Source organism: Phasianus colchicus, chromosome 8 (assembly GCF_987193195.1).
Source record: "Phasianus colchicus chromosome 8, bPhaCol1.hap1.1, whole genome shotgun sequence".
NCBI lineage: Eukaryota > Metazoa > Chordata > Aves > Galliformes > Phasianidae > Phasianus > Phasianus colchicus.
Genome location: NC_143443.1, coordinates 5,473,919 through 5,501,737, shown reverse-complemented (window position 1 = coordinate 5,501,737; position 27,819 = coordinate 5,473,919). Strand labels below are relative to the sequence as shown.

Sequence of the window (27,819 nt, the reverse complement as noted above, 5' to 3'; positions counted from 1 at the left end):
AGGTAAATAAACAAGAAACCACTAAAACCCACAAACACCTCCTCAGAAACAAGGAATACTCTCATTATAGTAGTATTAAAAGTACCTTTTACTGTACTTGTCAGACATAATTTTTTCTGGGGTTTTCGATGAAAAACGGAAAGGAGACTAAATATATTCGCCTGATCCTCATGAGACTTTCCTTTAAAAGATGAAAAGCTTACTCAAGCTATTAGTCTGTTTCAGTCTGGCTGCCACGGCAAATGCCCTTCTGCACTCCCAACAGCCTTCAACTTGTTTTTCTGGATTAGATAAATATTGCACTTGAAGCTGTCCCATGAAGTTATATGCTTTTTTGTGTGTTTCCCTTTTATTTCATACTGTACTTTTGATACTAATGAACTTATTCCTGTGGGCTCACTGCAGGACATGCATGCAGAGAAGACCTGAAAATTACATTTGGGGCTATTGTCAGGCAGCAGACAGGCAGGTTTGCTTCCAGGAAAGGAGCCATTTTGTGAAGAACAAAGCAATTTAGCTCAGAGGTTAAGTGTTACAAATAAGCAATGATGACGATGGCCCCTGTAAAGCTAAAAAGTTGATAAACCCACTGAATTTCAACCCTTTGCTGAGATGCTTCTGCATATCATCATGGAAGCATGCACCTGAAACTCAGTTCCCTTTCACAACCTTGACAAGCCGCTGGTTTTTAGTTAGTGGGTCGAGCTAAGCATGTCTCTAACCAGGACACAGAAACAAACCAAGAATCTTTTTTAGTTTGAAAAACAATAGAAATATAATGCTAGCATGGATAGATTCCAAAATCTTTATGATCATTATTGCCTGAATTAGTAAGAGTCCTCCAGCTGCGCAGATATAAAGTTGAATTTCCAGGACATAAACTATTAGAGCAGAACTCACCTGTAGTTTTTTTTTGTGACCAAAAATGCAGGGTATCCCACTGCTGATTTGATGAGGACACTTTCCAGAACAGCTTTACCACCTAAAAAATAGAATAGGATGAAAATCCCATGGATGGTTTATATCAGGTTTTGACAAATGCTTTCTTTGCCACCACCACCCTTGAGGCGCATTCGAGCAATGTCAGCACCTTATCAACAGACAACAAAAGCATTGCTCTATTACTAGTTATGTTGGCTCCAATACAGCTTTGTATCCTGCTAGCACACATAAAGCCTCACCAAAGGTACCTTCCTTGACTGGGCTATCATAAGCAATGATAACATACCACAGAAAATTTGCACTGTAAGAAAATCTCCAAGTTTCACAGCAACAATATTTCTCTCTTTTTCTTTCTTTCTTTTTTTAATAAATGTTCTGTTTTCTTTGGATTATCAGATAAGTAATAGAGTTCTTTCTGCGATATCCAAGTCGAGACCAATTCTGCCTAAGACCATATAAAGGTGCTTCACTATACCTGAATATGTTTCTCTAGCCAAAACAAGTAGTAGTAGTAATGTTCCTGAGATATTCTGTCAGAAGAAGAGTTAACCTGAGCACAGTTTCTCCCTCACGCCAGAAAACACTTCTTCACCTCAAAATTTGAAATCGTAAGAACTGATTGCAGGATTGTTTTTAAAATTAAGGCATCGAGACATTTACAGTCACAAGTAATAAACAATTTTCCATCTATGGTACAGAAAGCTCTCTGTTTATTATTCTTTCTGTAGATAGTTTTGTAATTATGGGACCCATGCCTATGATTTAACGTGACATTTCTGAAGTGTTTTACAGAGAATTTAATTTGCGCGCTGGAGAGGATTTGTAAAGATCATGGAAGCACAAAATATTAGATCAGTGTGTTATTAAGAGATTATGTGAAGGTCAAAACCCTTCAGTACCCTTTGGATCAAATAACCATGAGAGCATTTTCCTCACTTGCAAGCAAAAATATTTTGTGACCATGATCAGGTTTACTCAGAGTGCCACGGTAAAATCCAAAAGCACAGCTGTGGAGTGCCTTCATCCCATCTTACAATCTTGAGAAATAGCTACTGCAGTCACTACGAGCGCATGCACAGATCAGGTTTTAGGGTAACCTGAGTAATGAGAAAGTACACTCACACAGGAAGTGCCTAGGATGCAGGTAAGAAACAGCGCTACATATTTCCAGATAAATCTATGGGAATTTTGCCACTGACTTCAGCAGAGGCAGGATTCCTTTGAAAGCTCATAACTACATGTCAAGCAGCGTGCATCCTCACAGCCACAGTTGAGTGCTGGGCACAAAAATGCGTGCTGGGTAGAACCATTCTGCTGTTGGCAGCGAGTCCCTGGAGTGCCACTCGTTGGCTGCTTCACTGGGTACCGCCAGAACTGCTGGCTGCAGGCCACGCAAGGAATTCCACGTTCGTTCCCATTAACATTTCTTAAAAAGACTTCAACTGAGAATAGAAGTATTGAGAGTATCGTAGTCAATTTCTCTAATGCATCTACAAGCACAACATCACTGCGTGCTTGAGTGCGCCACTCACAACACCTCAAGCTTGGCAATAACGAACCCAAACACAGAGCTGATCATAGAGAAACAGCACTGGCAAATCACAAATAGGTCTAAATTCATGCATCAGTCTTGATCGCGTTATAAATATCCTGAGTATGAATCTATCACCACAGTCTCCCAGTAACTTCTTTTTTTCCTTGGGCTGAACCACAATTCTGGCACTGAACAGCCTTGAATTTTGGGATATTAAAAATTCACATCAATATGTTTGTGATGTGGGACACTAATTTTGTTGCAAATTTATGTTTGGGGAATTAGCTATACTTTGAATACCTGCCAGTGAATGAATATTTAGATTGTCCTAAGGCAACCCTTGGACTGCAGCATGCTGCTTTGTTATCAGTTTCTAAATGAAAGCTCCTCTCTACAGAGAACAGTGGAGAAAAACATTTCCCATCGGGGCAAACATGAACTTTTACCAGTAATAAATGTTTGCTTATATGGCTTGTACTTCTTAACTCACCAGTTATTTGTAGGACAATGGGCAGAAGTGGGTGGAAGCAAGTTCTGAATACGAATGAAAATTCTGTATACAAAAAGCGTTAGTGAACTAAGTCTAAATTCTGAAAGCGGAATTAGTTCGAACGTAACTGCCCAAGGATAACTCTTTCCTATTTTCTGTTTAATGTGCTATTGAGAAGTAACACCTGTCCACCTGCATAAACTAGTATAATGTGGAATGCTTTTATCACTGTACTGAGGAAGGTGAAGAAACGCATATTGTACTAAACAAGTAGATATCAATCCAAATACTTCATCCTTGCCTGAGCTGCGAGTGCGAGTCATCAGTTTCTGTGGAACACTTTTAGAGTGTTTTGTGAGTTTTACCTGAATGCCAAAAAGCAATTATGCTCTTTGGAAAACAAAGGAAAAACCATCACGGGATAAGAACAGAAAGCAGAAGAAGGGTAAAGAAGGGCAACCTCAAATAACAAATCCTCTAGCAGTTCAAAGAATATTAGGGACATGGATTCCAGGGAAATTATGCTGTATACACTTTATGCAAGCACAGCCATGCATAACTGATTATTCTTTTTGCTTGTAATTCATTAGACTATAGGAACTAAACCTATCTTGAGTTTTCTTGACTGGTAAGTGGATATTTATTGCTGTATCAAAACTTGTTCCAAACAGTAAAAACATTTTTTAGTTATTTTACTGAATAACTAAGCTCTCAGGTGCAGATTCAAAAAAGGGCTATAGCTAACATTGAAGTGATACTCAAAGCATCAGCTCCAGAAGTTTGTTGTGATAATATTTCTGCTGCTCCAGAAACGTGGGTTGGCACCTTACCCAATGTTCCAGATTTAAGCTTCGTACAATATCATGAAAAAGGAGGTGTGACGAGCTAAAAACCTCAGGCTTTCCTGGAGGGGGAAGATTCCAGCCTTTCTTCTATGAGGTGCAAGACACAGGGAGAAACATTCTGGCCCTGTGCTTCATTTCTCAAGTTTACGTAACTCTGACACTGAACAATCTCTGTCATTTTCGAGAATATTAATGATGTCCTTTGCATGCAAGTCATTGCTTTGTGCTCACATAGATATTGTGGCATCCACAGGAAATACTCAGAAATAACAGAAAATTATGTATGAGTTAAGCTTCAAATTGAGCTTGGCTTCTCTAGATTAGATTCCAAATACACCTAAGAACTGGAGTTTGTCGAATTATGTAAACCATACAGCCCAAATCCCTTGCCTTACTAGATTCCTTAATCTAAAATAAGAAATGACTACTTGCACCCTCCTGATTTCCATTTGAACTTCGTAATTAACCTTTTTTTTTTTTTTTTTTTTAATTTGTTCTTACTAGAGTGAATATTAAAAGATGAATTCTAAAAAAACTCATGAATGTTCCGGACAAGGGAAATCTACTGTTCTCTAGAGATACGTAGGCACTTCAGCACATCAAACCTACATCTCCCTTCTAATGAACATTTACATCCTTCTAAATGTCACTCCTGCAGGAACCAGAAAAAAACGTCCCAGAAGATAATGTGCCCTGTGGGCATCAGGCAATAAAAGACATCATTAGGTACAGTGGCGAATCAGTATTCAGAACACCATGGAAGCACTTCATGTACTTCTTTTGTAAAACAGTTGCCAAGAATCTCCAAAGAGAGCAACTGTTGAGAGTGCAGTGACAGAATATTTTCTTTAATAGCTCGCTTGAAAAGAAAAAGGAAAAAGGGCTGAGAATTCTGCTTTTTAATCTCTGATTTGAATGCGTTATCAGTTTCCTTTTATTTTTCGTCCCTGTTGCCTACGAAGAAGTAATTACCACAGAAAGTTGGATTCAAAATTATAATGAAAATTAGAGATCAATATCCACTAGAAAATGTGAAGCGCCACCTGAATGCCCGGTAGTATCCCTAGCATTGTCACAGACAAGCAGTATGCTGGATTTGGTGGTGCCGGTGCTGTTAGAAATAGGTCCCCCCATCTCAAATACAGCTATGACTCGAGGCACCTTTGACTACGTACGTAGAGAGCATTCTCTGAACTGAACGGTTCTGCATCTCTCTCAACAAGAAACAAAAATAGATTTTTTGTGTCTGCTTTAAAATCCAGTTACATTCTAAGGAGAAGCATGTCAGAATAGCTGATCAGGATAAAGACCCATACGTTATGACTAACCTGGTTGAATCAGCTCTTCCCTGCAGGTTTGTACGGGGACAGAATTTTATCTGCTTCTCAGAGAGCCAGCCCAGGAGGCATATCATATCACCTTTATAAATCCATGCTGAAACGGGAGACAGAATCATGACAGCAGGATGATTATCACTGTAACATTAGAAATGCAATCTCCCCTCCCTCCTCATTGTCAGAGAAATGGTTGCCTTCCCATTATGTTTATCAAAGATTTTAAGCCAAACACCAGATAACATTCCACTCTGCAAGTACTCAGTGAATGAGCAGATCACGTAAATATGTCTTTAACGGGAAAATTATAGCTGTGAAATGGTTTTAGCCATTTTGAAACAGATCTACCTTGAATTAATTGTTCATTGCAGCTTGTGGGTGAGCAAATGCTAGGAGATATTCAAGATCTGATGAGATGAATAACCAGGTGCTAAAGTTGCTGGATGACGTCACTGTGAGTGTGAGGTCACTTCCAGTTGCTTTGAAAGGTCGTAATCGGGGCAGACTCCTGAAGACCAGAAGAAATCTAATGTCACTTTTATCTTCAAAAAGGGCAAGGAGGAAGGTCTGGGGAACTCCAGGGCTGTCAACCTCAAAGTTAAAGTGAACTGCAATAGTCAGCATGGATTCGTGAAGAGGAAATTGTAATATTTGATTTATGTGATAACTATCTACAACAAGATGATTGGCTCAGAGGCTGAGAGAATGTCATGAAATTGAACAGAGGGTCTTGCATCTGGAGAGGAGTAATCTCATCTACCAGTACCAGTGTGGGCTGACCAGATGATGGGCAGTTTAGCAGAGAAGGTCCTGGTGGACACGAAGATGATCACGAGCCAGAAACATGCCCCTGTAACGAAGGCAACCAGGAGCATCTGGCACTGCATTAGATAGGGTGTTACCATCAGGTCACCTTTTCCTCTGCTCAGTTCTGCTGAAGACATACCTGTTGCTCTGTATTTAGTTCTGGGCTCCCCAGAGAAGAAAGAGCATTGAATTAAAGAATTGAGTCCAGTAAAGGGCCATGAAGATGATTAAGGTCTAGAAATACCTGTCATATGAAGAGAAGGCTCGAGACAGAACTTATCAGTACATTTAAATACCTGATGAGAGCATATCAAGAAGGTAGAACCAGACAACAGGACAAGAGGCAATGGCACAAACTCCAATACAATAAATTTCGCTCTAGTACAAGAAGAATGGGGTTTTTTACTGCATAGGTGGATAAAAACTCTAGCAAGTTTGCCAGAGCGGGTGAGGGGTCTGCATCCATAGATATGTTCAAAACTGGAGGGGACGCAGTCCTGATCAACTTGCTGACATTGGCTTAGTTTTGAGCAGTGGAGCTGGAGTAAGAAAGCTCCAGAAGTGCCTCCCAACCTCAGTTAGGCTGTGACTATGCAGTTAGCAGATAGTGGGAGATTGATGAAGGAGAGAAATAGGATGATAAAGAACAGACTCTGTGACCCTGACTCTGTGCATAATTCCACTGTAATCAATGAGGATACTTGAAATCAGTGGTGCTGCTAATGATAAATGAGTGGCTTTATTTTTTCCAAGAATTACACTCAAGCATCCTTAGGATTCGCAAAGCCACAAGCAGCAGAAAGTACTTAAAAGCAGTGTGTTCAGTTGCTTTTTCGTTTTGTTGGTTTTTTTTTTTTAATGACATTGGTGTTGATCAGCAAATTATATTTTATCCCCAAAAGATAGCATGTTGCAAATCACGGAGCTGAATTTGATCTCTGATATTAACTGTTGGGCAAGGATGTTTAGACTCTAACAATCTGTCTCTCTCTCACTCCAGTAGTCTTTAGAATGAAAGCAACAGATGATGAACATTTGCTGATAAACTCTCAGTAAGATTTTTTTTTCTCATTTGCTGTGCTTTATTATGAAAGGTGTAGTTTTCCTCAAAGGCAGACAACACATGAAACTTAAACAAAGGGGTATCAAACAGCCACCTCTCTGTGTCTACGCCTGAACTGTTACATTAACAAGAAAAGCAAGATACTTTGTGTCTTTCAGGGTGTAGTAGAAATAGAAGGATAAAAGAGGAAGTACTCTGTTAAATCAACAAGACAAAGAACATTTTGCTTAACACTGGTTGTAGCAGAATAGCTAGATCTACAAGAAAACAGAATTGAAACCACGCCATTAAATGTATGTGTCTTCAGAGTAATCATAAGAATGATACAGCAATGGCACAAAAAAAAAAAAAAAATTCAAGAGAAGAGCTCTTTAGCCATAAGGATGCAATTCAAAATAAAATCAAATTAATTCTAATTTATACTTGCTTTAATGAACTCTTTTACCCAGAGACCATCAGCAATGACTGTGACATTAAAGCACCAATGATCACGATACCAATGAAAATATCCCAATGTGACAATACGGATGGAAGATGAATTCCTTCAGCATCCGCCTTTGTCAACAGCATGAATGGGGTAGGCTCTTCAGAGCAGTAGCCTGGTCTGTTACTGTGCACTCCATACCAACAAAAGCTGTCGCCCCTAACAGCCAGGCAGACTCCGAGCAAAGCTAAGAGGACTCCATCTACCGTTTCCAAAGTCAATAGAAAAATCTATGTCAGCTTCAGAGTCAAGAGGCACTAGTACACAAACCACAAAATACAGTGAAATTTAAGTCAGCCAGGAGCTCTTAGCAGACCATTTCACTTCATTTGCCCTCATTTAATAATCAGGGAAACATTATGAACCAAAGTGGACAAGATGCTATAAAAATAAAAAGAACTTTTGATAAATTCTGAATCAAAAGGTAAAATAAAGAGGCTCTACTCTATAAAAATATTACCACAACAACTTCTGAATATATCTTGTCTAGAACAGAGATGCCATTGGAAGACTGAAGGTGGCTCCAAAAACGTAACAGCTTACCAGAAAACAAAGCAGCTAAAAGATAAATATTAAATCTCAGTGAATGAAAACAGATATTTTAAATATATTCTCTCCCCATTTTATCAAGGGCTTCCATAGATGACATAGTTTCTATATAAACCTCAAACACAGAAGAAAAGAAATAAAGAAAAAGAAAACCAACGTCAGTCAGATTTCAGCAAAGACGGGATGCAGGTCCAAATCAAGTTGCTGCCCAGTACTACTTTTGGCCTCTTCAGATCTTGGACAAAGTCTGTCATCCTGCAGCACCTGCTTTTCTCTGACTCCTTATCCAAGGCAAACTGCGTGCCCTTCACCTAGTCCTCGTTCCTGCTGTACTGAGTATAGTTTTTGGGCGACGGTCTCCAACAACAAGCCAGCAGAGCCTAAGCACAGCAGCACTCCCATCTCCCCTGCAGCTTCCAGACATTACTGCAGAAATCTGTGTATTTGCACAAATACTCTCAGCCGTGCAATGTCACTGCTTAAGCGGTCAAGAACCACACTTGGTTTCTCTTTGCCTCACACTTGCTATTTAATGTACTGGTTTTGTTGTTGGCTAGAAAAAAAACAGCACAGCTGTGTAACCGAAGACTACAAAGTACTAACTTCATATAGATTAAGTAATATGAGGATTCCAGAAGACCATTTAAGAAGCTACAAGCAGTGCTCTCCAAACTAATAACTACACATTAAGAGAGCTCACAAGACATTTGTATATACTGAGTGCAAAGAAAGTACCACATGCAGCCATCTGAAGCATGACTATCTCCTTTGCAATAAAACTGACGCTTAGCTGTATGGGTCACTAAAAGATAGAGGAATTGTAGTTAAAACAGCTCTGTACATCCCAGAAAAAAAGTTAATACAACCCATATATAACCTCCATTTCAGCTGGTGCACTGCATTACTATTTATTGTTTTTAAACACTGCTCATTCCCAGAAAGTTCAAAGTTGCAGATACTCATACAAGTGATGTCAAAATACTTATTTTTTTCAAGCACTTTTTACAGAAAGAGTCTCTGGGGGAAGAGGAACTATCAGAATACAGCAGCTGAGAGAAGTTGGTGGTTTATCCTCTGAGGAGAAGAGATGGAACAACGACAGATAATCATCTTGTGTGTTAGGAAAAAAAGATATAATGACGTCAGATTATTTACACTGCAAAATTTAACTGTAGGAGACTAGAGGTAATTTCTAACCCCAACGAATTCTTTAGTCCACAACTCCAATTTGCTGGCATGACATCAGATAGCATTTACTTTCTTGAGATTCTGAGAAAAATGAATTTTGGGTGAGTATAATACATTCTCATGCTTTGACTTGCGAACTCCTTCACTATAATTCATTAGATTTGTTAATCAGTGGTATGTTCTTGCCTATTGCAAAAATAACTCCTTATTTCACATGCAGACTAAGTACAATGTGCAGAGCTAAACATTCCGGACCACTTTTTAGGTTTTGACTGTAATATCCTATTGGTCTGCTCCAGATTAGATTGCCTGTCAGCAAATACATTTAGAAACTGACGTGAAGGGGTCATAAATTGCATCAGTTTGCTCAGCATATATTTTCCTTAACCCAGAAAATTCATTCTGCAAACACTTCTACATTAAGCTGTTCCCTCATCACCTCTCTGCTCTCCAGTAAGTATGGAATTATATAGAGAAATTTCCTGACAACAGAAGGCCAACTAAAGCACTGAACCAGTACCAACACATGCAGCAAGCTAGGTCCTCGGTCTTCACAGCCCTTCACTGAATAAATACATCCAGTGTTTTTGCTCCTGGTTGCATCATCGATTGTTTAGATCATCCAGGATCTACCAAGTGCCAAAGGATCACAAGCACAAACACACACAGGGTTAATGAAATAATCAGGAGCGGAGAGCAATGCATACAATAATGAAACCTGAACGCACATCCATAATTGTTTCAGAAAAGAATTAAAGATGGTTATTTGAAAAACTAAGCAGGAAAACATAATCATTGAGAAGTAAATATCTATGTGTCATTATTTAAAGTACGTTAATCAGAGTTAGGTTTGGTTACCCAATGGATACTGCGTGTTTTCCATCTCTCTTCACATTCTGAAAACATCAGCTAAGTTTCTATTTAATCCATTTAAGTGGATTTTTGTACCTTTACTTTCAGGACACACAGATGAGTGCATAAAACATACATGTGCTACACTATACTTCCTATAAGAAACCTTGAGCTCTGCACTAGTGGCTTATTTGTTTTCCTTACAATTCAAACATCACTTAACTCTATCGCATGGTATTTCACAGGAGACAGCATTAAGCCAGCATGGTTTATCTCAAAAAATTTCATGCTACACTGGTATATTTCCGGTTGAAGGTGTTAGATATCCATTTAATAAATATTTTAGGACCCCAGAAAGAGTACCGCTGCTGTTTTAGAGTCTGGTATTTTCTTCTCTTATCACACCATTAGGAAACCACAACATCCATTCCTTTCAGCCAACCTTCCCGAGGTGTAGAACAACCCCAATGGCACTGAAATTTCAATTTCAGCAGAGATGGGAAGTGTACCTGTGAGACTAAAAAGTGCTGAGGGCAGCAGAGCAAATTTATCATCAAAAGCACTTTTAGCATGTGATGCCAGGCAAACTTTGTGTTAGCCACATGGCTGCTAGAGAGACGCAGCTTGCTTTTTTAACAGGTTGCAGACAAGAATCAGCATGTCAGCATTTTTCTGTTTCTTTTTTGCTTCCCAGCCTGCAGGGGAGCCTTTAAATCGATCTGCAAGTAGGTTCTCTCGGTGATGGAACTCAAGCAGTAAACTGTATCATTTAAAGTAGTACAGCAGAGCTTAAGCACAGAAATAGAAGATATCCTCAGTCTCACCTGAAATCACTGTATCTCACATTGACAAAATCCTCCAAACTGATACAACAGAACATAGTAGCGGCATTAGCAAAGGCCACAGAAATAACTCAAGGTTAGAAACAGGCAGCACCAGGTCCTTCAAGGCCATGTCTACATTCTAAGCTTGCTCATTTACAGACCATGAAGACAAATGCGCCTGAACAGGTTTTCTACCAAAATTAGCTTGCCTGAACTGTAGCCATTGGGAATTACTTCTGTAACAAATAATTTGTCATGGTCTCTAAGTAGTATTATATAGTAAAGTTCATCAAATTCAGCGAAGCTATGCACTAGGCTATACTTACACATAGCTCATTGTTTGTCTGTCATGCGTGAAAAAACCTTTGGTGAATTTAATCTATTGCATATGGTTCAACAAAACAAGCTTAATAATCTAATTAGTAATGTGAGAACTGCCAGTGTTTGTGGTAAGATTGATTGCTAACACCAAATACTGATTTCCCCCTGTGAAAACCAGCAGTAGTAAGAATAGCAAGAATGAGTAAGAAATAATGAGTAAGAAATAGCAAGAATTGCTTTATTGGCAGCAAAAATATCCCCGTAACCCGTGCAGGTGTCTCTGAACAGTTCGTGATCTGATACGGCTGCCTCAAGATTCAACACGATTTTCGTATGGAATGTAATCATGCTCTTTCTTCTGAAAATATATACTAAAAAAAAAAAGAAAAAACAAAAACTTATAAATCCACCCCTCAATACACAGATGAAACAGCACCTCTGTTGCTTGTATCAAGAGAGAGTTTTCCCATGTGAGGAAACGTACTCACAACATCAATTTTTCTACACAGAAAACGTGTACTTTGGTGATAAATCCAGTGTTAGAATTCAGCCCATATATTGTCTCACTGATGTTTCGCAGGTCAGCACAACAAAAATTGTATGGCTGCTTTGATCCTAGAGAAAACATGTCAGAACTGAAAAGCAAGCCTTGATAAGTGTGAGCCTAAAGAGACCCAGTGATTTAAATTTGAAACAGGAACTGCTAGCCATGAAAATTGACACTCTGTTAGAAGCAGATCTATATTTCATCTGAAGAAAGAACATTTGTGTTTGGGATGAGGGCCACCACTCGTGAATACGGACATGGACAGTCCTTTCCCCTTATTCTCTTCCCCACAAATTAGTCTCTTTTCTATACTGCTCTTACTGCAGTAGAATATCAGAATCAGACACAACAAAATGGAGCTGTATAAAAACTGCTGCTTTTTGTTACACAAAGAATGACAATGTTGTTTGACTATCCAAAGATAACAGGCAGCCAACCTTGAAGTAAAGCTCTGTGAGTGAAATCTAAACTCATCTCTACTGAGTGCGTAGTTGCCACTCACAAACCTGTGGGCCTTCAGGTAGTACACAGAAAGAATGGCTTTACAAAACAAAAGCACAACAAAGAACTTCAATATTTCCTAAAGCACTGCTAAGCGCTACCAAATGGGGACCCACACAAAAACCTCAGACTGGATCGTAATTAATTGCGTCCTAATTTAAATTCTCCCAGAAGGGAGCAATTTGTACAGAGTCCACTCTGCTCCATTAGGAAATCAAGCCCATGCAAAAAACCCATATATTTAGAGCACATAACACATACTCCTTTATTTCAGAAAAACATCACATTACCATATAATTTCTGATTCTTCTTTGGGATTATGACACTGGACAAACACATTATACAAAATAACCTATTGCCTCAAAGATATTTCCAGACTGGAAAAAGCCAGTGCAAAGCAGGATTTCCATCACAAAATGCCCAGTACATTACATAGTACTGTTTCACTAGGAATATGCAAACAGAAACCTCACTGCATTTTCCCCTAGAGCTACCAAAGCCACATTCCTATGTAGCAGGTCACACACTGCAGAATTATATGTGACTTACATTCCACTAAAATATTCCTTTTTCCTTTCCCACAAACAATCCAAGGACATTAGAAAGTATAGCTTTCTAGTAAAGCTTATTTGTCAATAAAATTAAGAGGATAATTAGAGAAGCGTAATATTTTATTAATGAAAGAAACTACTAAAAAGCAGCAAATGGTCATGGATGCTATATATGGTGGGAAACTACTACTTCTTTCATAAATCTCACTTCCACAGGAGCAAGACTGTAATCCAGACCGCTCAAATACTCGAGCAACATGACAGTGTTTCCTGTGTGGATCTACAGGAACAAGCATCAGTCTAATTCGCAGCACGTCCTACTGTGGTCACATAGGCGATAGTGTGGGAATCAAATGTTGTTTCTGCATTAGAATTGGATAATATTTTTATTTCATGAACTCTGTTGTCATAGTTCCTTTTGGGAGTCCTTCTACTTAACTTGGGGAAGAACTCTGATAGTTTACATCGCTTATCCTCTAGACAAACCTTCCCAGGAATGCACGCTCTGTATATAGGTGTATATACGTATATTTTGTCACACACATTGCAAGAATATCCTGCACGAGATCAAACCAGAGAACAAAGCATGGTATGCCGAGGAAGCCCTGAAGAGACATCTGAAGGCCTGGCATCATCCCCCCCCCGCCCTCCCCCCGGTGCTCTTTGTTTAACGAAGACTTCGGAGACAATCACCATATCAATACAAGAAGAGCACCGAGACATCTTGGAAACAACAGGATGGCTACACCAGATAACACACGAATCAACAAACGTCAACTGATAAGATTGTGAACCTGGAGTACCCAGCCAATGGGGAAACAGGGCAGGGGGATGGATAAAGGGAAAAACAGGGTATAAAGACTGTCATCTTGTGTCCATAGGTGCGCTCCTGCTTGCGGGACGCCCGCCATTGCAATCGCGAATAAAATCTGCTTTTATCAGAGATACCGTCCTGGCAAAAATTATTTGGATGTTTCCAACAATAGCACTTCTAAGCCACACAAGTCTCTAGAGAGCTGCATGTTACGTTACTTCTGGAAGCGTTAATTCTGATCCTAATTTTGAGAAAACCCAAGCTCTCATCGGCATTTGCCAGAGTCCTATTCAGGCGAGCACAGCGTACTGTTACGAGATTAATTTAAGAAGTGAAAAGACAGTATAGACTTGGACAGAGGTACATGCAAAGGCTGTGGACTAAATTCAATACCACTGTTCTACTAGCTGGGATTTTTATCTTTTTTTTTTTTTTTTTTTTTAAACAGCTGCAGCCATCTCGGCACTGAAAGAATGCACTGATCAATAAAAGAAGAGCAAGATGTGAAAGGAAGGATGCAGTCACTGAAAAAATTATGTTTCGTTCCATACAGTACTGGACTGAACTATTCCGTCTTAAAACTTCAACCACATTAGTCCACCAGCTTCCATACATTCCCTGAACTTTTCACTCCACATTCAATGGCAGAAGATATTTAAATAAAAATAAAAAAAGAGGAGGCCAGAGCCACAGACTGAGCCTGCCTCTTATCAGTGGTCTTCCCCTGGCTGAAAAGCACGTGTTAATGAATCTTCTTCTGTTAAGAAGATTCATTATGCCCTAATTATTCATTCTCATGGACATATTACCTGCCTCCCTAATCCTAATGAGGACTAACGAGGCAGCATATTTGGCTTTGATGTTTACTTTTCTGTTTATGGAAGCTGTCCTCTTTCTGTGAGATGCTGACGTTTGTTTAGACAGTAATGACTGTAAGTCTGAGCAGGTCAGAACAACGCAATATTGAAATTTTCATCTCATACACATAGTCTTTTGTCAGTGCCTGAGTTAGTGCTCTCTCCCCAGGATCTCAGCATACCGTATTTCACAGCTATCTTACACCAGCTGGACAAAAACGGTCATCCTAATTTATGTACAGGAAGGGAAAACTATGAAGGAATTGCTCCTTCTGGAGAGGACATCATGATAACCGGCAAAGTGAATATTTCTTCACATTCAGCAACTTATTATGCATTGATAAAAACCCAGGTGTCACCTCATGCCATTGATTTCAAACGAAAACTCCGCTTAAAAACTGAGGTCACAACACGGACCCAAGTTTTTGATAGCTGTGTCACAATTATCTCCCTTCCCTTAAAACAAACCATTCAAAACTGAAGCTACCACTCAGCCTCATCTTTTCAATTATCTTCTCACAACCTCTCTGACATAAGAGACCTTCTGTAAAGAGAGAAAAAAAACCCCAACATATAAAATTGTCTGTCTTACCTCCTACCAATTACCTTCCCTAAGACGACGACACAGAAATTCAACCAGATTAGGTGAACATAAAAACAATGGTGTGGAAAACATGCAGAGCAAGTCATTTTGTATTTGGCTTTACTTTCTATCATGTTCAGTTTAGGGACTGAATGTTACCCACAAGAAGCATTGTTCTCAGATCTTCATCTAAAGAGTCAGACAATCAGCAGTTAATTAGCTCCCCCATATAACAAGACATCAGTCTCATTCTGGTGTAGACAAAGACTCTGTTTAAGCCTGACTTATCCCTGAACACAGAGAATATGCATGAATTTGCATCAGCCACAAGGTCTGTCTGGAGAACATCTTCCAGAATAGTAGCAGAAGCACAACATCACCATGTAAATTCATTGTAGAGAATGGAATGAAAAGTGAAGACAGCAGAGAATACCTGATTATATATAGAACCTGCAGTAAGCAATTTTTTCTTAAGGCTGCTACTTGGATTTCTGTCTTCAGGAATGCTCTGTGGAAATATCATTAGATGGCTCAATCTCAACATCAGCAGAATCTGCTTTATTCTACAGTACTAGAGGTAAAAAATAATAATAATAAAAAAACTGGGGGCTCCTCTCCTCAAGTGTTCACCATCTTCCCAGCTCCAGTTTCAGACAAGTTATAACACAAATAATCTTCGATTTTATGTTCCAAAGGCTAAAACCTCCATATAAGCACTAAACTCACACTTTTCAAGGGTCTTTTCCAGAACCCTTCTTTCTTACATTGGAGAAAAAATAATTATGGGAAAAACATCATCATTTTCTAGAGCTCACAGTATTTCATCTATCCAGAAAATTTCTTAAGAGGCTGAAAGCAACCGAGCATTCTCAGCAAGGAGGCTGAAACTTGCACTGTAAGCAGTGTCCATGGGAGCAGAGCGAAAGGGTCCCTTATTGATTCCCATTTTAACTGAAGGGCCACTACACTCCTAGCAATTTCTTGAAGGGAAAGGCGATAAAGAAGCAACACAGCAGTGCTGTGTGTGTACACATGTGGCTCTAATCGAAGCAGTTCAGCATGAACATCACAGCTCCCAAAGAAGGTTAATTCTGTGCCCCTTCAGTTACACCTCACATGCTGAAAGGCCTGTGGGCTGGAGCTAGGACCTCGCTGTCCCACGTAACTGCTCAGTTTCTAAGTCGTAACATACACATTCAAAAAACTTTGGCTATATCTCCCTATCTCCCAACTAAGAGGAACATGTAGAGATTTGCCTCAGTAGTTTATAAGGAAAGTATAGGGCCTTGTGAGAAAGACACACAAATACCACAAACAGTAACCATCATGTCAGCTTCACTTGTACTCTAAGGTTTGGTAAAGTGAGCTAGTAAAAAATTAAGTGATGATTCTCATGAAATATGAGAGGTGCATGTATTATCAAGCATCAGTGAGCAAATTTCAGGAAGACCAGCTTGTGTGACCTCCCATACTGCTACGGGAGAATGATCTGTTAGTTATCAGCTTCCTCCTTTGAAAATCAACAAATATTTAAAGTAAATGTGGTTAAAAGCCTGCCTGTACATCAGAAGATTTTTCACCTGAGAACCACTGATATATTTGAATCACTTCATCAATTTCAATTATCAAATCTAACTCAGAGCTGCTAACAAACCTCTAACGAAATTAATAGTGGCAAATGATTGAGCTAGTGTGATGGTACATTCTTAGTTGTACTGAAAGTGGATGGAAATTATATTTGTGGGAATTAGATTGCAACTCTACAAACAATTTAAATCTCATCATATAGCAATTGTAACAAGCGCTGAACTATTTTCTAACAGGGTTCCTTTTCCAACCCGTGCATTATTAAACCACACAGTCTGCTCCCGTGCTAGGTGTATCCAGTCATCCACAGCTCCAACAGCTGTTAACTACATTTACGAAAATGTACTGAACAAAGGAGTGTTCAGAATGCCTAGAACCACTCAAAAGCCAGAAATTGACCTGGTTAGTGAGATATTATGTGTCCACCGGGCTGATAACAGAACTAACTCTAGAAAACATGTTGCAAGCAATTGCAGATTTAGTAGAAGCTAGAGATTTTCCTGTCCCATGAGGCACAATTTTAGCAGCCTCATCAAGCAATCTCATTGGCTGAAGAAAGCTGCAAAGGATCTAACCCAAGCCATTTTTTAAAATCCTAAAGTCACTAGTAAGACCCACTGCCATTTTATTCCAATTCCTTTTGGATATCATTTTACAATCATATAGCGCACGCACAGGGATGAAGTACTTCAAAGAGTTCAGAAACAAGCATGACTCCAAGGAAAAACAATTACCTTAATTGTGGCCTAAATGCTAACAAACACAAGAAGTTCTATTTTCGCTCTTATTTATGCATTTGTGAGAAAACAGTCTTTTGTGAGGCCGCAGAGATTTTCCCCTAGGTGCTCTTTCAGCTCTTTTTTTTCCTCCTTGAAAAAGCTCATCGAGAAAGTCTAACACAGAATTACCACAATTCTGATTATGAAATGTGGATGTGTGGGAGAAAAACACTCTGTTTTTAAATAGAGCTCAGGTTACTTGTTTTGTGCCTAGAGGGGAATAAAAATGAAAGCAAGTAAACAAATAAGAGTTAGAAGAACTATTTTTCATTAGTTCCCGTTAGCCAAGCTGATGAGGTGAGTCCACCCAGACTTCCCCCATCCGCCTTTTCCCATCCACGTGTCCTGTGGGATTACTGATCTAGCAGGAGATGCTTTGAACTTATGCATGCGCCTCTTTCATCTGTGGTTTTAAAGAATAAGAAACACACATAATATTAAACAAAACAAAAGACTTTTGCAACAAGTCTACTTTTCCTTTATCCCCTTGTGGAGCAGGAACTCTAAGTATAAAATAAATAATTAGACACGTGAAACACCTTTTAACCATCTCTTGGGATGCATTGAATCTGCTTTGATAGAAGACAAGGAGCATCAGGATGTAAGGAAATCAGAGACAGAAGAAATAAGACTTCATACAGAGCATTACTCAAACGAGAAAGAAAAAACAGGCCAGATAAAAATCAAAAGGAAGCATCTAACGCAACAAGCGTGGGAATTGCTAGCTAAGCTTAGGGGATGGCACTCTATTCCTGCACGCTGTGGAGCTAATGGCCGTAGAGACTGCTCTGTGTGTGGGTTATACTCGGAATAACATTGCTGCTTGTACTTATATGATACAGGGAATTAGAAGTGGACTCCTTGCAGAAACTTCTGTGCGAAGGAGGGTATTGTTTTGTCCCTCTGAATACTTAGGCCATATTGAGATAAGCAAGTGCAACACAAATGAGAATGCAGAAACATGACATAACTTGAATAAGTTTATCTGGTAACTGCAAATTACTTAGGTAATCATACAGATAATAAAAGCTTCACTCCTCTCAGTTACAAACACAGGAAAGCAAACTCCTGTGCTTCTGGAGTACATGAAGATTGAGAAAAATGAGTGGGAATATAGATACCATTTAGCTATCAGACATATGAGTCTAATTCTGATTTACTAAACGATGTAATCGACAACTTGCTGAACTCTAAAATCAAACTCAAAACCAGAATTAACAAATTCTCACATTCATAAATGCAAAGAACTGAAAATTTACTATAGAGCCTTCTGTATGTGTCGGTATTTGGGGAAAATAATAACCTAAGCATGAATTAAAGCTGCAGGAACAGCTCAGCTCTCTGTCAGCAGGGTGAGCTTTATGTTGTTTTCAAGTGGAATTGGACTGGATTGCAAAAGTCATTCAGAAATATCTTTTTTTTTTTATCCTCTTCTGATTAACTTTTTTTTTTTTTTAGTTTCTTGATTTTCACTCTGGCATTACAATTACATACAGTGCATATGTTGAAAAATTATTTGAAAGCAAGGAAAGGCTTAAGGCACTAAAGTTGATAAGCCGACAGGAATGCTTTCACTATTGTAAAGTACCATTTTTTGAATGACCATTCTTTTTTATATTTACTATTAAAGGGCTACTTGAAGATACTGCATTCCTCCTTGCTGAGTTCACGACTGCCAAGCAAGCCGAGAAGCAGAGTTGGAACAACCTTTATTCTAATTCTCAGTTTACTTCCAGAGTCCCGAATGACTTGGGGCAACCAATTTTCCATCTTTTTAGGCCTCAGTTCCCTCAATCTGGAAATGAAATTAATAGTAACTATTCTTTTCGTTAAGCATCTCTGTATCACTTAACTTTTAAGATGACATTTCATTAAGTATTATCATCGCTACTCTCAGTTTTCAATAAGGGTTCCAAAAATGAGGCTGAGATGACATTTCAGTAGCAAACTAATTTTATAACAAATTTTACTAAAACATTTAATCTAAGAAGTATGACATAGATGAAAGCTTATGGTGGAACAAATTGATAGCAAATATAAAGACTGGAAATTTTATTTGGACAAATCAGTATCCATTTTTGTATTTACTTCCAGCAAGCTTTTCAGTAACTATTTTTTAGTTCAAACATATATGAAATGTGAATTTTGAATTCATACATTCAGTTATTCACTCTAAGCATTAAATCGTATAATGAACTGAAATATATCCCATTCTAACAAATGGATATAAAGCATCCAATCAGAGGTAAGAAAGCCGGGGTTGTGAGTTGCGGGTAATTCCATATGAAAGAGTGGTCAGTGTGAGCGCTTAAACTTTTTAAACAGACAAGTCCATGAATTACTTATAATTTTCTTGTAATTCCAGTAAATTGATAAAAGACAAATCCTCACACACAAAGAAAGAGCGACAGAAATTAATGAGAACATCACACGCTCAAAATTTGTGGCTAAACTATTTTATGACATTTGTTGTTCACTGGTCTTTTCGACCACAACTTAATATTCTATGAAGAAACAGTTCATTCATTAGTCTGGTGCTAATTACTCATACGTGTTAATTGATGTGAACTAGATTATATTATTTTGAATATTTCCTCAAGAAAACAGTCCCAGTCACTTGAGAAAGAAAACTATTTTATTCTACTTGCCTTAAAACTATTATTACTTCATTTTGAATACCTGCAATTACGTTCCACCTATGAGGAAAAAATAAGGAAATTATATTATGCTTTCTTGTCCTTTAACTACTTTGGGTTGGACATAAAATCAACGAGATAGCTCATTAATTGCTGAAACATAGGGCAGTGGGGATAGAGAGAAGGAAGTAACTGTCGTTGGGAGGAGGAAATATCGTTACGCCATGTAAATAAAACCATCTACACTTTGAGTCTGTGTTGCTTGGTTTTGGGAAAATAATGTGTGGATTATGACCAGAAATGAGTGATACGCAGACATTCCTGGAATACAGGTAGTACAGAGGTGTCTGAGATTGCACACAAAACACTAAAAGGAACCCCTGTATTGATGGACCTCATGCTCTTGACTCATGGTATAAAAGCGTGTTGTGACATGTCTTGGTTTCTATCAGAGGCTGGGATCAGGATATGAAAGGAGACATCAATTAACATCAGCAACGCATAGAGAAAAACAGCGGCAAAAACAGCATCCAGTATAACCTACAGTAGAACAGCAAGCAAAATGATCTCACTCCAACTTCCACATACATTTCGCTCCTCTGCCTTTAATTTAGTCTTTATAGGTCACTTGCCCTTTGGATGCTCCTCGCTTCCATCTTCTAGTTCGTCACAGCCATAGTTATAAGATTGTCACTCGGCCTAGAAGCACGACTGCCATGTCATTAAGAGAAAGCGCTGCATTAAACCACACAAGAATCCCAAAGTCACATTACTCATTTGTATTTTAATGACTTGCATGCCTATACTGCACTCCTACGGTAGAGCCTTAGGGTAGCTCCAAGCAAGATGAAAAAACCCACCAAGCTCCTGTGCTGGACCGTACCCAGGCTCATTAACCTTGCCTCTGAGCAGGGTTAATTAGATCAGACTAAGCCTCTAGCTAACACAGTGACTATTCTGCATTGTGCCATTCACACATGCCCTTGTGATTCAGCCGCATCAGCAAGTGTGGGGATGCAATTTCATAATGTTCCAAAAGTGATTAATTTTGCCTCATAGGATCATTCTTTCTTCCTACTGACAGGATAACTAGACAGCATTTCTGGGTCTAGTCTTCCGATCCTGTGCCTGACTTCAGCCTTGCTCGAATTAGATTCCTTCTTTCCCATTCTCACTGTAGATAAAGTAAAAAAAATTACTCCAACATACGTACGTACCTGCATATCTCCATTGTGCTGACTTAGTCAGGCCAGAGGGACAGCCTCCTGCTCAACACTAAGTTGTCTGAGATCGCTGGTGAGGAAGCAATACAATTAACAAGGTTTCCGTGCTGTTCAATATATTTTAAGTCTGTAAAGTAGCTTTTACTGTAACCCAATTCACGAGCTGGAAATGACTGAATCCCCTCTCTCAGTCGTATCACGCATTTGAACAAACATTCTTAGGCATTTCAACTGGTTGTATGCCTGATAATTAGCTTTATCAGTAATGAGGTTGACTGCATATTTACGTCTCTCTAACACAGTGCTGTGTTGCACCGCACAGGTACATACAGCCTTTAATCATCAGTTATTTAAATCAAGATATTAGATTTGTGCACTTTCCTTGGGACAATATATACACATCTCCATCGGATATCAAGTAACAATAAATTGCAGTTGTACTAAGTTGTATTTTAACTTATTTTATATAATGGAATTTTTAATCTTATCTTCATGCTCACTATTATTCTCTGGGTTTTTAAGAACCACAAGAATTTCCAACAATTGCTTCTTTCCCCCGCAAATCTGTCTTATTCTGTTCCAAACTGAAGAACAACATTCAATTCCTGGTTTAGTAAAACCCCCTTATTAACTTGGTCAATTGTTTTATTACTGGAGGTTTAAGTTGTCAAAGTACAATTAAATACATTGTAGTGACAAGGTTTATACATGGACTTTCTTGTTGCTATTGTTTCTCTTGGACTTTGATAAGCATGTTCAGTCCCAATTAAGAAGTAAGGAAGATTTTAGCAGGAAAATATTTGAGAAGTCTATTAAGACTTTTTTGTCTTTTTAAATCATTTTTTCCTCAGAGGATTTCAGGTCCCATAGTTCACTTTGCACATGCTGTGTATTTCACTGAACAGCCCGCTCTGGCAGGTTGCTCACAATGGGATGACAGCATCTCAGCTTTATCTCTTGAGAGGAGAGGAGGAGAAGGCTGCATAGCAATTGTCAGATAGATGAGCGCATAAAATATTACAAGCATTCACATGGCAGCTATGGGGGATACAGGAACACTGGGAACGAGAAAAGCACCTCTTCAGATTAGCTATTTTCTTTTGTTCGAGCCAAGAGAATTATTTAACACGAGAGAGTTAATTACAGGTAGCAGTATTGATAGGCGATTCCAACCTCAGAGAGCAGAATAAATCCACTCACTGCATGTGTGTATGTACATTCATAGACACTTAATGACTATTATCTGAGAAAATTACTGTAACATTTGCAGTTTATTTTCTGCACTGCAAGGAGAAGACAGACCTTAAAAGAAAAAAAAAAAGTTCTTTTCCTTCCACAACAATCTCACAGGCTTGGAAAAAAAATTTAATTATTGCACTTTGATAGATGACACCCAGATCTTTTCAATCTTTATTCTCTGAGTAAATTTTCCTGCAGCAAATTTCCTTATAATTACAGTCCTGATTCAAGTGAACATTTCCAGAGTCCTGATAGCTTTGCAAATCACAGTGACTGGCTGCTTCACTTATGCTGAACAGGAACTCACTTCATAATGAAGTTTTACTATGCAAAGTGACTAAACAATAATGTAATTAACATTTATCTGAAGATATCTCTCATTCTTTTAAGTAATATATGTACATATCTATCCCCTCTTTGCATGCTGGTTATTTCTTAGAATCCTAAAACGGCCTGGATTGAAAAGGACCACAGTGCTCATCCCGTTCCAACCCCCTGCTACGTGCAGGGTCGCCAACCAGCAGACCAGGCTGCCCAGAGCAACATCCAGCCTGGCCTGGAATGCCTCCAGGGATGGGGCATCCACAACCTCCTTGGGAAACCTGTTCAAGTGAGTCACCACCCTCTGGGTGAGAAACTTCCTCCTAATGTCTAACCTAAACCTCCCCTGTATCAGTTTAAAACCATTCCCCTTTGTCCTGTCACTATTCACCCTCATAAACAGTCATTCTCCCTCCTGTTTATTTGCTCCTTTCAAATATTGGAAGGCCACAGTGAGGCCTCCTTAGAGCATTATTTGAACAAAAACACTACAAATTCCCCACACAAAAGGAACCTTGCTGGCTTTTGCACTGCAGTGGGAAGAAGTGACATTTGAAGGCACTTGTAAATATACTCATAACAAACCAAAAGGTGTGAGGCTCAAAACCCAGCACAGCACTTGGTTCTAGATACTATTACATACCAAGGATTTGAGGTTGTTTTGTGTTTGGGGTTTTTGTTTTGGGGTTTTTCTTTGTTTTTTTTGCTTATCTCGCACCTGTTTTTAATAGGGTACAACATTTTATATCCTACAATATTTGGGATCAGCGAGTTTTGGTACCAGTAGGAAGCCATTGATTTATGTTCAAATCCTGTCTGCAGAGTTCCTGCCTGGCTCACCACTTTTTGTACCACTGCAAATGGTTCCTCCTAGTGAAACATCGTGGTTTGCATTCAGCCTTTTGCAATTCTGCTTCGTTCAGGTGATTCCACCAATTGCTCAAAATTATCATACGCTCTTTCAGAACACTCACGGCCTTTCCCTAGAGGTTGTTACTATTTCCTGATTTATTAAGTGCACTCTTTATTTCTTTACCCAAGTTACTAATAAAAATACAAAGTAGTACTAGATTTGGGATGCAAAAAAGCAATAAAAAAACTCTGTTGCTCTCCTACCTGTATATGCTGATGCTTTAAGTTAACATCCATCACAGAGTTAGAAGACATAATGGAAACACAATAATGTAAAGCTAATTTCATCTCTTAAAAAGCCAAAAGCTGCAACAGTGTTTGCAAAACGCAAACTAGTCAGTCTTCTAGATATAATACTGTTGCTTTAAATAATTATAAATCTTGCCTAAATTATATGGCACGCAACCCAAACCACCTATTAACTACACACAGAGGAGCCTTTCGTACATAAAAGCATAGGATTTTCAGTGCTGGATCCTTCCCTCAGCATTACTTGGAAGATGCTCCCTGATCACTAAACAAAACCATCTGACATCCTTCTTCTTGCTGACAGATATGAGAGGCTAACTTACCAACAAACTTAACCGGAATACGTATGAAAATAGAAAGGCTATAGAAAAGCTCTCTAGTAGAAAAGCTGAATGACAAAGAAGTTGCAGAACTGAATTATACTATCACCCAAAGCAGATATTTTGAGGAGATGAAGAAAACAGAGAACAAACCACACCAATCTTTTCAAGAGGAAAACATAGAAAATAATAAAAAAAAAAGCAATGAAGAAAGTTAAGTCTTAAGATTCTTTAGATTTTCTTGGCAATTGAGGACAAAGCCCTCCTTCCTCCCTACAATAATCCTACTTTGTGTATAGTATGTATATATGTCAATTCAATATTCACGGCTTAACTGAACCACTCTCAGTCTACAGGTATGTGTAAGAGCGTTAGACTATTAAAGCAGAGACTCATCAAACAAAACGGGGATTAATATCCTTCCTTGAGATTTGACACTTCTTAAATCCTTTATTACTGACAAATGGGAGAATTTATGATTCATATGGAAAGCTATGATAAACGCCAGCACTATCATTCATTTTCTGATAGCATTAAGAAGAGCACTGCATTGTTTGCATGAGGTTCAAGGTTAATGCTACGTAACAGATTCTGCCTCTGTTTTTTTTTTTTCCTGTGTGAAGAGATAGGATGACTGCAAACTGCTTACTGAAAGATAATTGCTTCGTATATGCTGTTCCTATTTTATTGGAAAGTTCTGGCAATGGAATCCCAGAGCATTAGGCCTGACTCTCAAACCATGAGTCCAGCACAATGCTAATTATATATTTTTTTGAAGGTGCTTATAAATAAACTGATAACAAACCAAGAAGTATATATATACCTTTTATTCTATTATATTATTTATTATATATATATATATATATATATATACACACACACACACACATATAAAAGGTATATATAGCCAGTACCAGCATCAGATTTTGAGATGGATCCATTCTGAGCAGGCCTGTTCTAGTAGCCATTGCACATTTTTGCTGTGCTCCACTGGAGCTTGGAAACAGCCCAAGTTATATTAAACTGGGAAAACATCACTAAATCCCAACAGCACTTCATATTCCAGAAACATATTAGCGCCTTTATAAGAGCTGTATCATAATGGGACCACCACTTAAAAAACCCTGGTTTATTCTGGGGGCCTGGAGACTTGTGCGCAAACCAAATACATCTGTCAATTGTCAGCGTTAGACCCAAGCGACACATTTGCAGATGACCTACTTGTTACTCGTGCCAGAAAAGCAATGGGACTGCCCTGTCATCCCAGCATTTTTCAACATGCAGAATGACGACTGTCACTTGGTGTCTGGTGTCCCACCATCTCAGAGCATTTCCAGTCACCTCTTTTTCTGCTTCTTCATGCATAGAAACACCACATCTGCAATGTAAGCCCAGATGTACCATAGCTAGATCTAGAAGTGACAGAAATATCCACCCTTTTAGTGCCGCTCCACTTACGATTTAGTTAAAAACTCTTGCTTTGTTATTTGTAAGAGTACACCAACAAAACTGACCCATTTTCACTTAGTTACCATCTGATATGTTAATTTGGAGGTGTTTCTGCAATCCTCCTAAATCCTTCCCACAAATCCCACTTCTTGTAACAGGAGCTGTTAATCCCACACTCAAGATTTGGTCTGCAGCACTTACAAGTGATTCCTGATCCAAGGGGTTACTTTCTTATTTTTCTTTCTTGACATCTTCATCAGCTGTACTCCTCTCCCCCAGAAAATCCCACATGCTTGATCCGAGTTCATATTCACTTCCCTGTTTATTGCTGTACCCACAGCCAGTCATCCCCTGAAATAGTAGTGAATGCTATTTAGGAGGAAGTTTTTCACCCAGAGGGTGGTGAGGCACTGGAACAGGTTGCCCAAGGAGGCTGTGGATGCCCCATCCCTGGAGGCATTCCAGGCCAGGCTGGATGTGGCTCTGGGCAGCCTGGTCTGCTGGTTGGAGACCCCGCACACAGCAGGGAGGTTGAAACTAGATGATCATTGTGGTCCTTTTCAATCCAGGCTGTTCTATGACTCTGTGGTTCTATGAATACAAGAGATTAAAACAGGAAACAGTCAAACCAGATATGTAAAGGCCAGTTCACAGAAGAAAGAACCACAGGAAAACAGAAAAAGCAGAAGAAAATACATATAGACTGCACTGGATGAGCAGGACAGGAAGAGATTACAACAGCAAACAGGTGAGAGAAAGCAGGCGGATGTGGGACAAATTGCACAGTTTAGCAGACTAAGAACAGGGAGAAAGAGCCAAGCAGAAGTGAAGGCGTATGACGCGAGACAGAAAATGCAAAACCAAAATAGACAGCAGCAGTTAGAGTCTGAAATACTGTCACTAGTGTCAACCAGGATGACCTAACAGAAAAAAAGACAGAATCAGACAAAAAGAAAAAAAAAGCATTTACTGAAAATAGTGATCATTTTTATAAATAGAACACAACATTCACAAGATAACAATCACTTAGGAGTCTGCCTTGCTACATATCTAAGTAGTTGCTTGCTAAAAAGGAATACAGTGAGAAGAGGTGGGATATTTCTGGAGAACCTGGTTCAGCTTGCCCCAGGCACCTGATCCCACTGTGCCACGGAGTCTCTCAAGATGCACTGCATCCATACAGGGACCAAGAACTACAGGCTGATGCCAGTCAAAGAGCCAACCACCTAATACAGACCTTATGGAGATAAGTGCAACACCATCAGAAACTGATTTTTGGTATTCAGTGGAAAAATCAAAAAGCTTCACTTTGTCACTAAAGCAATAAGCTATACGAGGTCGCTTAAAACATCCCCAAGCTCTATTTCAAGGCAAAATCTCAGATAACGCAGTTCTGAACAGAAAGCGTCAGATATTACCTCAAATACTGCGTGCAGTTCTGGGCAGCACACAACAAAGAGGATGCTAGGGTCCTTGAAAGCGCCCAGAGGAGGTGACAGAGCTGGAAGTCATGCCCTAAGGGAGGAGCTTTGGACACAATTAAGTGCATTAACTTTCGGTTAACTCCGCAGTGAAGAGACAGTTGCGCTTGCTGATCTTTGATGGCCCTTTCCACTAAACTATTGTAATTTACTTAAATTCTTGGTTCAAAGCCACACCAAGGTAAGGGTTTAGAGCAACTCCTCCTTTTCCAGAACAAAATTCTTCCTGTAGGAAAACACACAATGCAGCTTCATTTTTATCAGGAGGTTGATTAACGTGGATGCAACACATTTTGCCATAGCAAAACTCTGAACGGTGGCAAGGAAATCTATCTCAGCCTTAAAGGAACACTTAGCCTTTTCCTGACAAGGTTCTCCAAAATAAAAACACTACTGCCCGAGGATTGATGAAATGACACTTAATTAGATAGGCAAATACACTGACAGTATTCGCCCTCACTGGGCAAAGGAAAAAAACCGTGCCTGAAGAATTTGAGAAAATGTGAAATCTCTCTTATTTCTGAGATCCTATATACA

At 39.1% G+C, this 27,819-nt stretch overlaps 1 long non-coding RNA gene across 3 annotated transcripts in view; it reads right to left on the bottom strand.

Annotated features, from left to right (window-relative positions):
- Positions 1-27,819, bottom strand: part of LOC149916988 (uncharacterized) — a 113,962-nt gene that overhangs the window by 43,885 nt on the left and 42,258 nt on the right. For all 3 annotated transcript variants that reach the window (XR_016468521.1, XR_016468522.1, XR_016468523.1), the window contains exons 2-3: positions 21,306-21,381; positions 901-982 (exon numbers count right to left, since the gene is read on the bottom strand). This is a non-coding gene — a long non-coding RNA (uncharacterized LOC149916988). The remainder of the gene's footprint in view (positions 1-900; positions 983-21,305; positions 21,382-27,819) is intronic.